Consider the following 15776-nt stretch of genomic DNA (forward strand, 5'->3'; position numbering starts at 1 on the left):
GCCAGGCAGTGTTCTAGGAGCTGAAATCTGTGTTCTAAGAATAGAGAATAAAATCCCTGTCCTCAAGGAACTTATATTTTGAAGGGCAGGGGGAAGCAAACAAGAAATAAGTAAACCTACAGTCTACCTCATGGTGCTCAGGGTTATGGAGAATCAGACAGTAGGGTTAAGGGAGATGAGGCTTACTGTTTGGGTAGAGTTATCCATTTTACAAAGGGTGATCAGAAAGGGCCCCCTAAGCTAAAACATAAAAGAATGGAGGACACTTTACAAACATTAGAGAGAGGAGAATTCCTGGCAGAAAGACCAGCAAATGTAAAGGTCTTGAGACAAGAGTTTCCTTGTTGAAGGAGACTAGTGTAGCTGAATAGATTGAGCTAGGGAGAGATTTAGGAGCTAGGCCAGGGAAGCGGGAATGCAGGGGGCAGAATTGTAGGGCCTTGGAAGTCATTAAAGACTTTTATTTGAGTGGCATGGGAAGTCACTAGAGGAATGATTTATGTTTTATGATATGACTTATGTTTTCAAAGGTTTATTCTGGCTGCTGTGCAGAAAAAAAAGAAGATAGGAGAGCAAGGGCAGAAGTGGGGGGAACAGTTCAGAGGCAATTGCAGGAATCTAGGCGAAAAACACGGAGAAGGCAATGGTACCCCACTCCAGTACTCTTGCCTGGAAAATCCCATGGACAGAGGAGCCTGGTGGGCTGCAGTCCATGGGGTCTCGAAGAGTTGGACACGACTGAGCGACTTCACTTTGACTTTTCACTTCCATGCATTGGAGAAGGAAATGGCAACCCACTCCAGTGTTCTTGCCTGGAGAATCCCAAGGACAGAGGAGCCTGGTGGGCTGCTGTCTATGGGGTCGCACAGAGTTAGACATGACTTAGCAGCAGCGGCAGCAGCAGGTGAAAAATAATGGTGTCTCAGATCAGGACAGCAGCAGCAGAGATGCTGAGAAGTCGTTAGATTTTAGAGGTAAACGTACCAGGATTTGCTGATGACTATAAGAGGGGAGGGGTATATGAGAAATAGAGAGGAGTCAAAGATACTGTGGTTATTTGGCCTGAGTAACTGTTACATAATCTGGTGGGATGAACAGAGAGACCTTGAATCATAGGTGAGATTAAATTTCAAATCACGGCTTTGGTCTAATATTGATCTAATCTTGGGCAAGTCACTGAATCTCTCTGAGCATCAGTTTCTTAATCAGTAAGAAAGTGATCATGATACAATACCTCACTCACAGGTCTATTAGGGCCTCCCCAGTGGCCTGATGGTAAAGAGTCCACCTGCAATGCAGAAGACAGACGAGATACCAGTTCGATCCCTGGGTTGGGAAGATCCCCTGAAGAAGGAAATGGCAACACACTCCAGTATTTTTGCCTGGAAAATCCCATGGTCAGAGGAGCCTGGCAGGTTACACCCTGAGGTGCACAAAGAGTTGGATACAACTGAAGCAATTTAGCACCTGTGCGCGCGTGTGCTCGCACACACACACACACACACACACACGGACAAGTCTATGGTGAGAACTGAATGGGATGTTAAATGCTGAGAAGAGTACCTGGTACATAGATACTCCATAAATGCCAGTTGAATATGGGAGTAAATAATGTCTTTTGAAATATTATCGATCTGGGGTCTTCTCAATTCTCTTCATTAACTTATCATCCTCCACAGGCTCCACTATATTTAGAATTAAAAAAAAAATATTTCCAAAACCAAGAAGATCCATCATGATCTGGCCTCAACTACCTGTCCAGCCCACCAGCCACATCGACCTTCTGTTCAGCTGCTAAGAAAACAATTTTCTGGTTTCAGAACTATCACACACTCTGCCTGCAATGGTCCTCACCCAAGTGGCTGGTGCCTTCTCATCCTGCAAGAAACTTACCTTCCTCAGGGTGACCCTTCCTGACCATCAACATCAGAAAAAGTTCCCACCATTATTCTTTCTTTCAGCGTTTGTTCTGGGAATTCCTTGGTGGTCCAGTGATTAGGACTCAGTACTTTCATTGCTGGGACCCTGGTTCAATCCCTGGTTGGGAAACTAAGATCCTCACTTGTTGAGGGCCCCTCAAAAAAGAGAGCTGTCCTTTACATTCCGAAAAGTTAATCACAATTTATAATTCTTGTCACCTAATTATTATCTGTCTCTTCTTCTAGGCTGTATGTTCCATGAAAGAAGGGACCACCAAGTATATACACAATTCCTGGTATAATCTTGGCTCATAGTAGCTCTCAATCAATGTTTGCTGGAAAGCGGAGTGACAGAAGATTCTCACTGGTATTCTGCTGCTGTTCTTTAAAAAATAAAAAGTCTCATTTTTTCTGCCTTTTGCATAGTTCTCTATTGCATTTCACTGGTGAGTGGGAACACTTTACTTTGTTGAATCAGAAAAGCCCTTGAAAACAAAACAAAGAGAAAAAAGAAAGACAAGCCCTTGACTTTTCTTTTGTGTATACTACGCTGGGCTTAACATTTATGTATAGTACTAACATGGATTTTTTTTTTTTTCTGTGCTCATTTCTCAAGGTTATACTTGTCTTTAGAGGCAAGTGACAAAAGAACAGACCGAAAAAAAAAAAGGAAAAAGAAAAAAGAATAGACCTAAGTTTCAGATCACCTAAGAAAACTCACTTTTATCCATCCAAAGTACTTGAATAGGCAAAGACAGTGGGGAGGGAATTCCAAGGAAGGAACTCCAAGGAAGGGGAACTGTCAGCAAGAGCATGTAGCATGCTGTTTGGAAGAAAATTAGGAAACATGCATAGTTTCTGTCTCTAGATTTTGGTAATTAGGGCAGGAATGTCAAAGATCAGATGGACTATCTAAGGTTGAATGAGCTGGAGATATTCCCTCCTTATCTATTTTCTAAAAGAATTTGTGGAAGATTGATCTTACTTCTTCCTTAAATGTTTGATAGAATTTTCCAGTGAAACCATCTGGGTCTAGAGCTTTCTTTAAGAAATATATTTATTAACAAATTTGATTTCTCTAAGAGATATAGGGCAATTTGCATTTTCTACTTCATCTTGTGTCAATTTTAGTAAGTTGTGTTATAGGTAATATCTTGAACGCTAAACTGAATCTTATTTTCTTAATGAACTGTATTTTGGAGTCACTAAAGTACTTTATGCAAAACAGTAAAATTTGGGAAGTAAAAGTTTGGGGAAAAGGTCAGGGAAAGGGGAGAAACTGACAGTAGACTTTTACATAGATGTGAGCAATAAGTGACAAGGGTCCTGATTGGGTGGTTTTGGAAATAAGGGGAAAGAACCTGAGCAATAAGTGACAAGGGTCCTGATTGGGTGGTTTTGGATATAAGGGGAAAGAACCAAATTCCAGTAATATAACCACTTCTTTATCTATCTCTTTTTGCCTGAACTGGATCTTGATCAATTTTAGTACTTAATGGAACATTGTGCTGCTTCTAGCATCCACTCTGCACTGGGTGGAAAGCATTCCTTGTACCAGAGCCCAGTGTAGAAAGGTATAATGTTTCTGCTGTGATTTAGACTTCCAGCCTCTAAGACTTAGGCCTTAGGAACTGATGCCAGCTGTCTGTCCTTTAGGTTTTAACTTCACAACTAGCTTTGCCAATATACTGTTGTTATTTCTCTTTTTTATATGACAGATGTGGTTTCACAGGGCATCTAGAGGTTGCTTAAATTCTGTAAGTAAGTACTATGCTGTAGCTCTTTTCCTAATTTGAGAACTGAAATGGCAGCTATGATAGAGGGAAGAAACATGGGATTTAGAGTCAAAAGACCTGAGTTTTAACACTGTGGGACCTATGACAAGGCACCTAGTTTCTCTGGACCTTAGCATCCTTATGTGTATACTGAACATAATGCTAGTTTTGCACATATCACAATTTGTTCAGAGAACCAAATGAGGAACTATTTTTCATCTTTTAAAAACAAGCAATCCATTTAATTTCAATGTCTAATTGTTCATGTGAATAATGTTTTTTAAGTAATTAATTAATATAAATGGGATCTCTCAGCTGAAAATTACAAGAAACTTTGTTGGTTTGTTTGGTTTTAGGATGATCTTTTATGCCTTTAAGTGATTACGGTAGTACTGTTAAGCTTTCATAAAAATTTTTTTTTTTTTTTTTTGCTTTTCAGTAGAAAATCTTCAACTAAGCCTTAGAAGACTTCACAGTTGAGGACTGAATAACTTTCAAGGGGGAAGTTATTGTGCATTTAGCAAAGGCACTAGTGTTTGATTAGAATTTGCAAGACCTAACTCTTAACCTATAATCTGAGAGGTATTAAACCAGTTATTGGGAATTTTCTTTTTGCAGATATGTACATGGCTTGTAGAAGGCAATGGCAACCCACTCCAGTACTCTTGCCTGGAGAATCCCAGGAATGGAGGAGCCTGGTAGGCTGTAGACCATGGAGTTGCTAAGAGTTGGATACGACTGAGTGTCTTCATTTTCACTTTTCACTTTATGCACTGGAGAAGGAAACGGCAACCCACTCCAGTGTTCTAGCCTGGAGAATCCCAGGGACAGGGGAGCCTGGTGGGCTGCCGTTTCTGGAGTCGCACAGAGTTGGACATGACTGAAACGACTTAGCAGCAGCAGCAGAACATGGCTTGCTTCCTCACTTCCTTTAGGTCTTTACTCCAGTGATACCCTCTCAGAACTTCCTTGTCCATTCAGTTTAAAATTTAACATTTCCCCCAACATTTCTCTGCTTATTTTCATTCTCTGCTTATTTTGTTCTCCACGGCATTCATCATTTAATGTATAACATGATTATTTATTTAGTTTATATGTTGCCCTTCACAAACCCTGTTCATGAATTTGAGCAAACTCCAGGAGATAGTGGAGGACAGAGGAGCCTGGCATGCTGCAGGCCATGGAGTCACAAAGAGTGAGACACAACTTGGAGATTGAACAACAACCTCCATGAATTTTATCTGTTCATTGTTGTATCTCTAGAAAATAGGACAGTCCTTGGGACATAATAGGCAACCAATAAATATTTGTTGGATGAATAAAAGAAGACTTCAAGGGTTTTCTCTTTTGAATTTAATAGTGTGAGAATGTGAAAAATCCAGAAGATGCTGTTTTGACAAAACAGTAATGGGACTCTGACTCAGATGCTTCTTCTAACACCATCCACAGCAGACCAACATGTCCACATTTAAACTGTTTTCAGCACTGGGAACAACAATTGTAAACTTCTATGATCACTGTTTACTTTATTGAAAACTGTAGAATTTAGGAAGAAGCAGAGGTGTGCCCAGGGGTCATCTTCTAAGAAAATGCTCCCCCAAATCTTGGGCTCTGGCAGTTTGCCTGTCAAGTAAGTTTAGGGATCATTAAGATAATCTTCTCCTCTTACTTCCAGAGGATTCCCTCTGAAATACTAGTACCCCAGGAGGGGATCACAGCTTAATCCTTCATCATTTAACACTTGAGTTGGATTTAGTATATGGGGTGAGGACTGAGGAGGAAGATACATTTTACCAATTTTGCAGTTGTCCCTGGAGTTTTTGTTTTTCACATACCAAAGTCCCCTTGCCCCTAAATATTACTTCACAGACAAATACTATAGATTGTAACTGATTGAACAGAGTGGGAAATGAAGATGGGAATGTTTCTAATCAGCTACAATTTCATCAATTCAATCAATCCAATCTCTATAATTGTAATTACAAAGAGATCATAAGGTGGAGAGATGTGAATTCCAAACATACCAAACTAAAGCCACCAAAGGTAAACCAGATTCTCTGCTCCAAACCTGTGCCCTGAGGTATACATTTGGCAGTGGGAGTGCCCACCAATTGGATCACCGTGTGATAAAAATAGCTACATATATTGTCGTTTATACCCAGATGTTCAGAGTCAAGTCGAGTGACCCCTGTGTCATGTGCTGTGAGCAGTGATCTCTAACTACAGGCAAGGGCTGACTGTACCTGAAGACCCCCGGGTCTCACTGGAGACCTAACAAAACAGAAACTCAGGGAGGGTACAACTTGACAATCTGTGTTTGTAAATCAGCACCGGTGACTATCATGGATGGCCATGTTGGGATACCAAGGAAGTATATGATATGGGCCCTGGCTTTTGGAACTTTACAGTTTACTTGGAAAATCAGAACTGAGATAAGTGAATATGGTTTCATCAGAGTGGTCAACATGTGGTACTTTATATAAACATTATCAATGTGAAGACAGAGGGGAGAAGTTAGTGGTGGGGAAGAATGAATGGAGGAAGTAAAACCTTGGTGGGCCTTAAGGTTTGGATAGGATTTAAATAAAGGGGAGAGGAGCATGTAGGAGAAATATCAGTAGGAAATTGAACAAAGGTTCAAAGGCAGGAACATAGCAGTGTGTCTTTGACCAAATTAGGAAATACACTATGAGGAAGAGTTAGAAATAGGGATTAATGGGTAGGTGAGACCAGATTGTAGAAAGTCTTGGGTGTCAGGCAGAAGAGTTTAACTTCCCTGAGATGGAAAAACTAGGAGTAAAAATCAAACTGCCAGCTGACCAAAATCCACTCTGAGTTGCAGAAAAAGAATGGGTTCTGGTGGATATTGCCTCTCTGCCTCTTAATTCTAAGATTCTTTCCAGCAAAGGCAAGCTTTCAGAGGAATCTGGGAAGAAACTGGTGTCTTTCATCTCACCCAACCCTCTGATACAAATCCTTTCTATCTCTGATGTAAATTTGCCTCTTCCTTTTGAAATCAGCCAGAAAGTTCCCAGGGAACCTGAAAGCTGCTTCACAATTTAGAGCAATCCTTACTTCTAATGCTAGAAGCCCATCTGGGTCTGTCTGTAACCCTAAATTCTGAACACATATTGGTCTGGAAATTCCCTATAACTCAGGAAGCATTTTATCTACCCCGAGTACGAATGTTTTGCTCCCAATTCTTCTGGTGAAAGGAGGTGTGAACTGTGATCCTATAGAAAACCACTGTGAAGACAGGAGGGCACGGGAGGTATGGTATGTACCTAAGAAGGTAAGCTTTCCTCTCCCTTTGTGTTTCTTTGCTCACTACTGAAAGAGAAGTTTCAGAAGGCAAGCCAGCCAAGCTCCTGGGTGATTGAGGATTTTCTGGTTTCAAATTAAACAGAAAACTAAATTAGCAAATTAATTGTTGGATGTGTTTTCCTGGGCCTTTCATCAGCTGCTGCAGGACCAGTAGCCAATCAAAAAAGACTTTTGGCTACCCTGAAGAGGGGGCAGGGTTCAGAATCAGGTTCTGCTAGCTACCAAGTGTCAGACATGTTAATTTTAAATTACTTTTGTACAGCTTGGTGTCAAAATGATTAAAGCATGAAGAGAAAAACAGAACCAAAGGAGAGAGAAGGAAATCATTTACCTTGCTTTAGAGCAAGGACACTTGCAATTCCATTTCAGCTGACTTTCTCCTATAAGTTACACAAGTTATAAGTTTTACGCCCTTTAGTGACCACCTAAGATGGGACGGTTATGCAGTGGTCATGGTTCTTCATTCCCTTTGTATAATATCACTATCTCTACATGGCAGAATCTATATCACAGATATTAATATGGTCACACTTTTTCCCCTGCTTCCCCAATAAAATTTATTCTGTTAATATATTAGGGACTCTGTGTCAGGCATTGTCCTAACTATATTTTACATGTAATTTATTATATAACCCTCAACAACAATGCCATGAGGTGGATGTTATTATTATTTCCATTCTACAGCTAAGAAACTAAGGCTTAGAAAGGTACAGTCATTTGCTCTAGTTGCTCATCTAGCAGAGGCAGAGCTGGGTTTCTAGTCCTAGTTTTGTCCTATTCCACAGCAGTCTTGTCCCCTTTCCATTTCCCCCTTTTGGTAGGAAGAAAAAGAATCTAAGTAAGTCTGATTGCAAAGACAGCTTCATTGTCCTTTTCAACGGTCACGTATGTTTATTTGTTTGAAGATGTAGCTGAGATCAGCCTTATTCTCCATGAAACAGCCTCGTCTTTACCATATTGCTTTCCTAGGGTAAGTGCGTAACCAGCTCACTGGTGGGCTTGTCTTTGTTTCTGCCTCCAGCTTTCCCAGTCAGTTTCATGGGCTTCACGACACATTTTGCTCAAAATGAGCCATCTGATCTGACTCTTGCATGTGAAATTTAAGGCTGACCTAGCTGCTATTGTTTTTCAACCATCAACACAAAGCTGTACTGCTTCTCTCAGTCTGCCAGATTTTATTAATTTTACTTTATCCACCCTTCCTACAGTCACCCCACTGTGTTGTTTGCCTCTGGAATTGCAGTGTAATGATACAATTCAATTTTTAAGATCCTGGTGGTGTAGAATTCACCATCCTGCTCCCTAGGTGTTACTAAATAAGTTTTCGTTGCACCAAGATCTCCTAAAGGTCCCAACTGATACCCAAGCCATCATTCAGGATAGTATTGATAATGCTAAAGAAGTGATCTATAAACACAAGACTTAAATAGTTGCCCACTGATAAATTTAGAAATCCTGACTCTTAGAACTTCAGGGATGTTGTTATCAGCTGACTTTTAGTGACTGCTTTCACATCACTATATGCTAAGTGTTTTTCAACAAACTACTGAAGTATGTAATATTGTTTTCCCTCTTTTTTACAGTGACCAGGTGAATGGCAGCAAGGATGAAACGCACCTCAATATTATATGGTCCAGCCTCCACATATATTTTGAATACTTCTAGTGATGGATGTGGAGCTTGTTACATTCTAAGACAATCTATTTCATATTTGTGTGACTTCTTCCATATTCTGAGCTACAGTGTGTATCTCTGAAGCTCCTAAATCATCAGTTTTAGAATCTTAGAGCCTCCCAGGACAAGTCTCAATTCTTTTTTTCACACAATAGCTCTTCAGGTATTTCAAGATGGCTCTACCATCACTTATGAATTCTTTAACTCTTCCTCCTAAGCTTGGATTTCTTTTTTCTTTTTCTTTTTTTTTGCTTTACAATACTGTATTGGTTCTAAGCCTGGATTTCAAGTCTCCTCACCCTCTTGGTTGGTTGCTCTCTTTATTACATCCCTCTAAAAGAGAACACGTTACCTAGATGAGGTCTAACATAGAATGAAGTGGAGCTCTTTCTCTCCTCGTTCCAGATGCTGTATTTCTATTAATCCAGCCTAAAATTGTATTTAATTCATCTGAAGCCCCACTTGCTGAAAAAATCCAACCTGACACCCTACCACCCCGCTTTGTTATGTACTTGATTTTCACGTTTATGTTCCTTTTCTAGTTCCCTTGTAACACGTGCACACGATTCAATTCTTTTCTGCATGACCTTGATCCTCATTCTTTGCTCTGTCAGATTGATCTCTCCCTGTGCACATATGTTACATTTATTTTCTCCCAGCTTCTATCACCTTATCTCTTCCCACTTCATCTCCTGGTTTCTACCTATTTCAACATCAGAGAATCTAAATCACTTTTAACCATCTTGCTTCTTTCTGAATCTGGTGAGGTTGGATGTGTCTGTCCTGGTTAACATTTACAATGCATATGCTGACAGTTTGAGGCTAGCTTCCAAGAGAATAATCTGATTTGGGAATGCTTTTCCTAAGCAGATCTCAACAGATTTCACTTTACTGGAGTTCCAGAGGAAAAAGCATAGCCCCAGACTTGGTCATATAGGGGACATCCTGAAGACAAAAGATGGTGAATTAATGAATGATGACTCTTCATTTTATGGACAGTTAAACTGACAACCAGCTTGGGTGATGAGAAGCACAATGGAAACAGTCTGGGTTTAAAACCTAGTTCTGTAGGTTCCATCCTGGGTTGTGTCAGTTACTTAACTTATTTGTCTCAATTTCATCATCTGTAAAATAATAGCAACAGTTGTACCCACCTCTCATAGGCCTGCAGTGAGGAGTTAATTCATATGAAGAGCTTAGAACAGTGCCTATATCACACGCAGTAAAGGACAAATATTATTATTCCTGGAAAGTAATTTAAAGGTAGAACAGAAAAGAGATTATTCCTCCTAGGTACTTAGGTTTTCTGTGTGCATCTTTACAAACCTTAATTCACTGAGCCTTAGTATTGAGGTTTTGGCTTTATAAGGAAGCAGACACTCAGAAAGAAGCTCAAGAGACATTTGTGAATGAATGCCCTTCAATCTGGGGCTGGGGAGAAGCAGGGTAGAATTGTTATTTAAGAGAGAGTAAAGGCTAGAAGAATTATAATCTATCAGGCAGAAGATGTGGCATGCTCTCTTCCTTTTTTCCCCGGTTGAAACAAACCAACCAACCCACTTTCAAAAATGCGTAAATGTAGATCCCAGTAAGGGCTGTGGAGCTACAGATCTAACCAAAGAATTAAATGGTCTACAATGGTCAACTTTTTGTATTTTTAAAATCTCTGGATTAAAAAAAAATGAAAACACGACTTCCTGTCCACCCCTCCCCCCAACCCCCCTTTTTAGTCTTGGTCATATAGCAGTTTAGCACAGAATTCCACAAAAAGTCAAAGGGTCGACAGAAAGTTACCTTTGGTCATGTTGTATGGTCTACAGTGTAGACTACACTAACAGAAGAAATTAGTTTAGGTTGTGTCAAATCATGTTAAAATACAACATTAAATAAATGCAAAGAGCCCAGAACAAAGAAAGTGATTAAGCTGGTTTAACTGCATTCAACTCACTATGCTAAATCCCCGTAGGGGGCTCTAGTTAAACAACAAATTTAGTTTCTTGGCCTAAATCCTTTTCTTCAAAGAAGAAATTTTTCTTGTGAGTAACTCTGATAAATTTGTTTTCATCTTTTTCATTTCTTAGTCTCTAGGGAAGCTAGGGTGAAAAGAATCTATCTGATTGGGCTGCATTTTTGGAAGAGATGTACTGTGAAGAATGGAATAGAAGGCGATGGGTTACACAGCTAAAGAGGCGTTGGAGGAACTGAGGCATGGGTGAAGTGTGATTGTTCAGCCCCAGAAAAAGGCCAGCTAGTGACACCCGGGATAGGATTTTATCAGGCAGTGAATCAAATAAGGCTGCGAGGGAGATAATAAGGTGTAATTATAGCAGTGCTGTTAGTGCCTGTTCATGGGGTCTGGCAGCAATTTGGTTGAACACCCCTCATTTTGAGAAATTTGTAATTTGGCAGTAAGAATTCTTGCCTTAAAATTTGGCACAAACCTTCACAGTTTAATATTGCAAAATCTGGGAAATGTTGAAATGTGGCTGCTATTCTAATTGAACTTTTTCAGGCTTTTTCGAACTGGTTTTTTTCCTGTTGGATTCAGAAACAAACGCCTCTCTTTTAAAAAGTTCACTAAGGTTTTTTTAAACCACAAACTCATGTACGCTTACAAGCAGATTACTGCTGTAATAAATTCTCATGACTTAAATCTTTGTGTACATACAGAGGGGGAAAAAGCTTTCACTTGAAAAATCCCGAGTTCCTTCTGTTAGTAGCCCTTTAAAAATTCCCCACAATCAGTATTTTGTTTAATTTCCTTTGAGTCAGAGCGGTGCAACGTGGTGTTGCTCTTGGTTTTATGAACCGACTGCTTCCCCGAAGCTTATTCCCCGTTGTTTTAAAGTAGAAGGGAGGTCACCGGGCTGTAGTGAAATGTGGCCAACTCCGCCTGGGACCAAGCTGGCCCAACGGGCTTCTCTAAAGTAACTGGAAGTTTTCTGACAGGAAACCGGTCAGTTCTTATAAGCGTCGGCTCGGGTTCCCACGGCCCCGGCAGCTGCAGCTCCCCCGACGCCCCTCTCGGGGCCGGGCAGGAGCGCGGGGTGCGGGGCGCTGTGGGCGGCAGGGGGCAGCAGCGGGAACCCGTTGTTCTCCAGGCAGGGGGTGGGGCGGGAAGCTGCCCCCCCCCACCTCGTTTCCGTGCCCCGCGCTCTCCCCTCCCCCTCTCGCGCCTTGCCTTGCCTTGCCTTGCCTTGCCTTCTCTCCCTTCCCTTCCCTTCCCTTCCCTCCCCTCCCCGCGGGGAGGAGGGCGGGGGTGCGGAGCCCTCCCCCGGGACAGGGGGCGTGTGCGTCCCCTCCGCTCCCCTCCCCCCCGGCCGGGCTCTCCTGGCTCCCCGAGGCGGGAGTTTCCAGGAAGAGCTCAGAGCGCGGTCGCCCCACCGAGCGCACGGAGACGTCAAGTAGTCCCTGAGAGCGACCTGATTCAGAGAATTCTAGCTGCCAGAGGCTGTCGGGAGTTGGAACTCCGAAAAGACTGGGAACAGCTCTCTGGCCTGGGGAGCTCTGGGAAAGAGGTCCGAGGTCCCACTTTCCATTCCTGGAGAAATATGTGTAGTGGAGGCGGAACGAGTTCCGGCGGAGGGCTCGGACGCGCCGGGTGGAGTGAAGCGCCGCGCGGTCGAAGCGCTCACAGAGTTAAAGTGGGCGGGAAAACCCGGAGCGGACTCTCCCTGACACGCCTAGGACCTCCCTCCCCACTCTCCTTGGGGGAGGGGAACGAAAAAAGAAGAGACAGAAACGTGTTCCCTTTCTCTGCTTCCTAAATGCCAGGTGAAGAAACAAGGGGCGACTCGCCACTTCGAGAAATGCGCTGCAGGACCTTCAGGTCCCGGCGGGGAGGGATCGTGTGGCTCCTCCTCCAGTAACGTCCGCACCGTCGGCGCTGGGCGCGCGGTCGGAAACCCAGGCCTGCGACCTGGAGGAGCTAGGCGCGCGCATGCGTGCGGTGGGCGCGCGCTTCCCGCCCCTTTCCTGAGCGCGTTCGCTTCCCCCCTCCCCCCACGTTCCTCAGCCGCCACCTCAGAGCTTCCCCCGCACCCAGCCCTCTCTTTTCGGGGGAGGTGGCCCATCTTGCCCATCGACTGACTAACCCCTTCACCCCAGCTTCGCCCCGCCTCCCCTGAGCTTCGGTACGAACTCCGCAGCTAGGGCTCAGCTTTCACATTCCCGCCTCCGCCTTCTATCTCCCCTCCCAACCCTTAAGCACTTCCTGCAAACTACCCCGTTCTCGCTCCTTTCGGCGCCGCCTCCTCCCAGCCCTAACTGGATGGGTGCGTTCACGTTGGTGGGGCTCTGGGTAGTACCTTGTATTCCTCCTGCAGGCGATGGCTGCTCCATTTTACAGATGAGGAAGTTAAAGTCCAGAGCGCCGACGAGCTTGTCTCTAAAGGCTCCTTGTTGTTGTACAGTCGCTAGGTCGTGTACGACTCTGCGACCCGGTGGCCCGTAGCACATCAGGCTGCCAAGTCGCTTAACTATCTCCGGAGTTTTCTCAAACTCCTATCCATTGAGTGGGTGATGCTCCCTAACTACCTGACAGAACGTGGTCCGGTGGAGGAGGGAATGGCAAACCACGCCAGTATTCTCGCCAGGAGACTCCCATGTACAGTATGAAAAGGCTCCTTTTGAGTTGTCCCCAAAAGCAAACACTATAACTGGCTTTGAAAAGAGAAACCCTTGACTTGCTACAATTTAAGCAACCTTGGAAAGCCAGTCCCAGTCTTGGCACCCTCAATCCTTCAGGCCAAACCACCGAGCCCAGTTGGCAAACACAGTAGAAACAATTTATCCCAAATCAACTATGTAGCGACCTCTAAATTAGAAAAGAGCCAATTGGTGACTTTAGAGGTCGTTTTTAAACGCACTGTGTAATATTTTCTCTTAGATGTTGTAATTCTCGTATTCCTTCCCCAATTTGAGATCATGGTTTTGGTTTTGAAAACATTTTTATATAATTTGTCTCCCAGTAACAACAACAACAACAACAAAGTTTTCCTTTTTGTTTAGTCGCACAGTCACATCCGACTGTTTGCAACGCCGTGGACTGTAGCCCACCAGGCTCCTCTAGTTCATGGGATTCTCCAGGCAAGAATACTGGAGTGCGTTCCCATTTCCTCCGCCAGGGGATCTTCTGCACCCAGGGACTGAACCTGGGTCTCCTGTATTTCAGGCAGAGTGTTTACCTTCTTAGATACCACAGAAGCGCTTTGTTAGTATGGCTGATTATTATTCCTAAATTCCACACCTTAATCCCTAAAGTCAATTCTTCCCTGGGCTTCAGCTCCAGTTAAAAGTTATCTCCAGTAGTAGGTGAGAGGTTTGCAAGAGACGTCATAGAGAATCTTGAGGCACTAAACTTTTTGTGTATCACAAACTTTAAAGCTGTAAGTGGGAATTAAAGGAAAAGATTTGTGTAATTTTATGTATATCAAGAGATTCATTATTTCAGATTCAAATGTTTTGAGATTCTCATTCCAAGCATTGTAAATATGGATCTGTTTTGTTTTGTTAATTTATTTTATTTATTGGCTATGCTGGGTCTTCCTTGCTGGGGGCTTTCTCTAGTTGCTGCGTGCAGGAGCTACTCTTTGTTGAGGTGTGCAGGCTTCTCATTGTGGTGGCTTCTCTTGTTTCAGAGCACAGACTTTAGGCGCTTGGGCTTCAGTGGTTGCAGCACACGGGCTCCGTAGTTGTGGTGGATGAGCTAAGTTGCCCTTGGACTGGGGATGGAATAGGTGTCCCCTGCATTGGCAGGCAGATTCTTGTCCATGGCACCACCAGGAAAGTCACTCGTGGGACTTTCTTTTAAATGACTGTTTTATCACTATTTCCTTCTATTGCAAGTATTTCTAAATTATTTATTGGACTGATGTCTTCTAAGCATAATGATGGTCTGAAGAACCAGTCCAGATTGTTTCAAGGCAGTTTTTTAAGTTGACTGAATGTTGCATGATAAACTTTCTGAACGTTTGTTCAGTAAATAAAGTTTTCTATGTGTAAAGCACTGTATTAGGTCTTTTGTGAGATATAAAGTTGACAAGCTAGGGAGGGCTATTCTTAAGAAGCAGTCTAAGTGGAGATAAAATTCTCTACCATAGGCTCAAATCAGTAAAAATTCGTTGGTATTTCTAGGTTGATTATTATTATTATTTTTTAATCACTTAGGTTATATTGATTTGAGGTTTCAAAAAAATTTCCCCCATGTTCTTGTGTAGTTCTCAGGTTCTGGAGAGCCAAGAAGCATCTAAATAGAAAAGATCAGGAGTGGGCAGTGTTTAATGGGAATATGAATAATGATAGTTCAGTATTGAAAAATGAGATTATAGGAATGGCAGGAAAGAAAAATGCAAGTGTAAGAAGATCCAGGTCTTCAGATTTTAAATTGTGAAGAAAGCTAGGAAGGCCTTAGGAATTACGTGCTGTTTAATTTTGCATGAGTGTTCATAAATGTAGCTTTTATTTCAGGAAAGATGAAACAGTTTTGTATTTAAGCACATGATTACCGACACAGATTTGATGAAGTTTATTTATTTATTTTTTTGGCCTCACTATGCAGCATGCAGGATCTTAGTTCCCCAACCAAGGATCGAACCCTGCTCCCGCAGTGGAAGCACAAAGTCCTAACCACTGAACCAGGGAATTCTCTGATGTGGAGTTTTAAGGAATACCAGTGGTAGAGAAGAAAAATCTAGTTTGCAGTGGAATTCAAACTTTGGAAATCAAATCCTTTGATTTAGGTTAGACAGAGTCAAAACTCTTACCTACCCCACTGCCAAAGAAAATCAATTATAGTTGAGATTAAACATATAACTTAAATCTAAATACTTTTAGATTAATTAAGGATGCATTGCATTTGAAATTTATTATTCAAATTTACATTTCTACAGTGATTTTATAAGCTTTAGCTTCATTCTGCTACTCTGAACGTTTCTGCTGGGCTCCTGCTTCCAGTTACTGCAACTTTGCTGTTACATCCTGGTTTGCAGACTGATACCTCTCATGGGGGTGGTGCTATATTATAGTGTAACTAGGTTTTCAGCTCGATTCTATTCTACTTCTAACAGATTCAGAAGTTAAATTG

This window comes from Oryx dammah, unplaced genomic scaffold (assembly GCF_014754425.2).
Source record: "Oryx dammah isolate SB20612 unplaced genomic scaffold, SCBI_Odam_1.1 HiC_scaffold_27, whole genome shotgun sequence".
In the NCBI taxonomy this organism is placed as follows: domain Eukaryota; kingdom Metazoa; phylum Chordata; class Mammalia; order Artiodactyla; family Bovidae; genus Oryx; species Oryx dammah.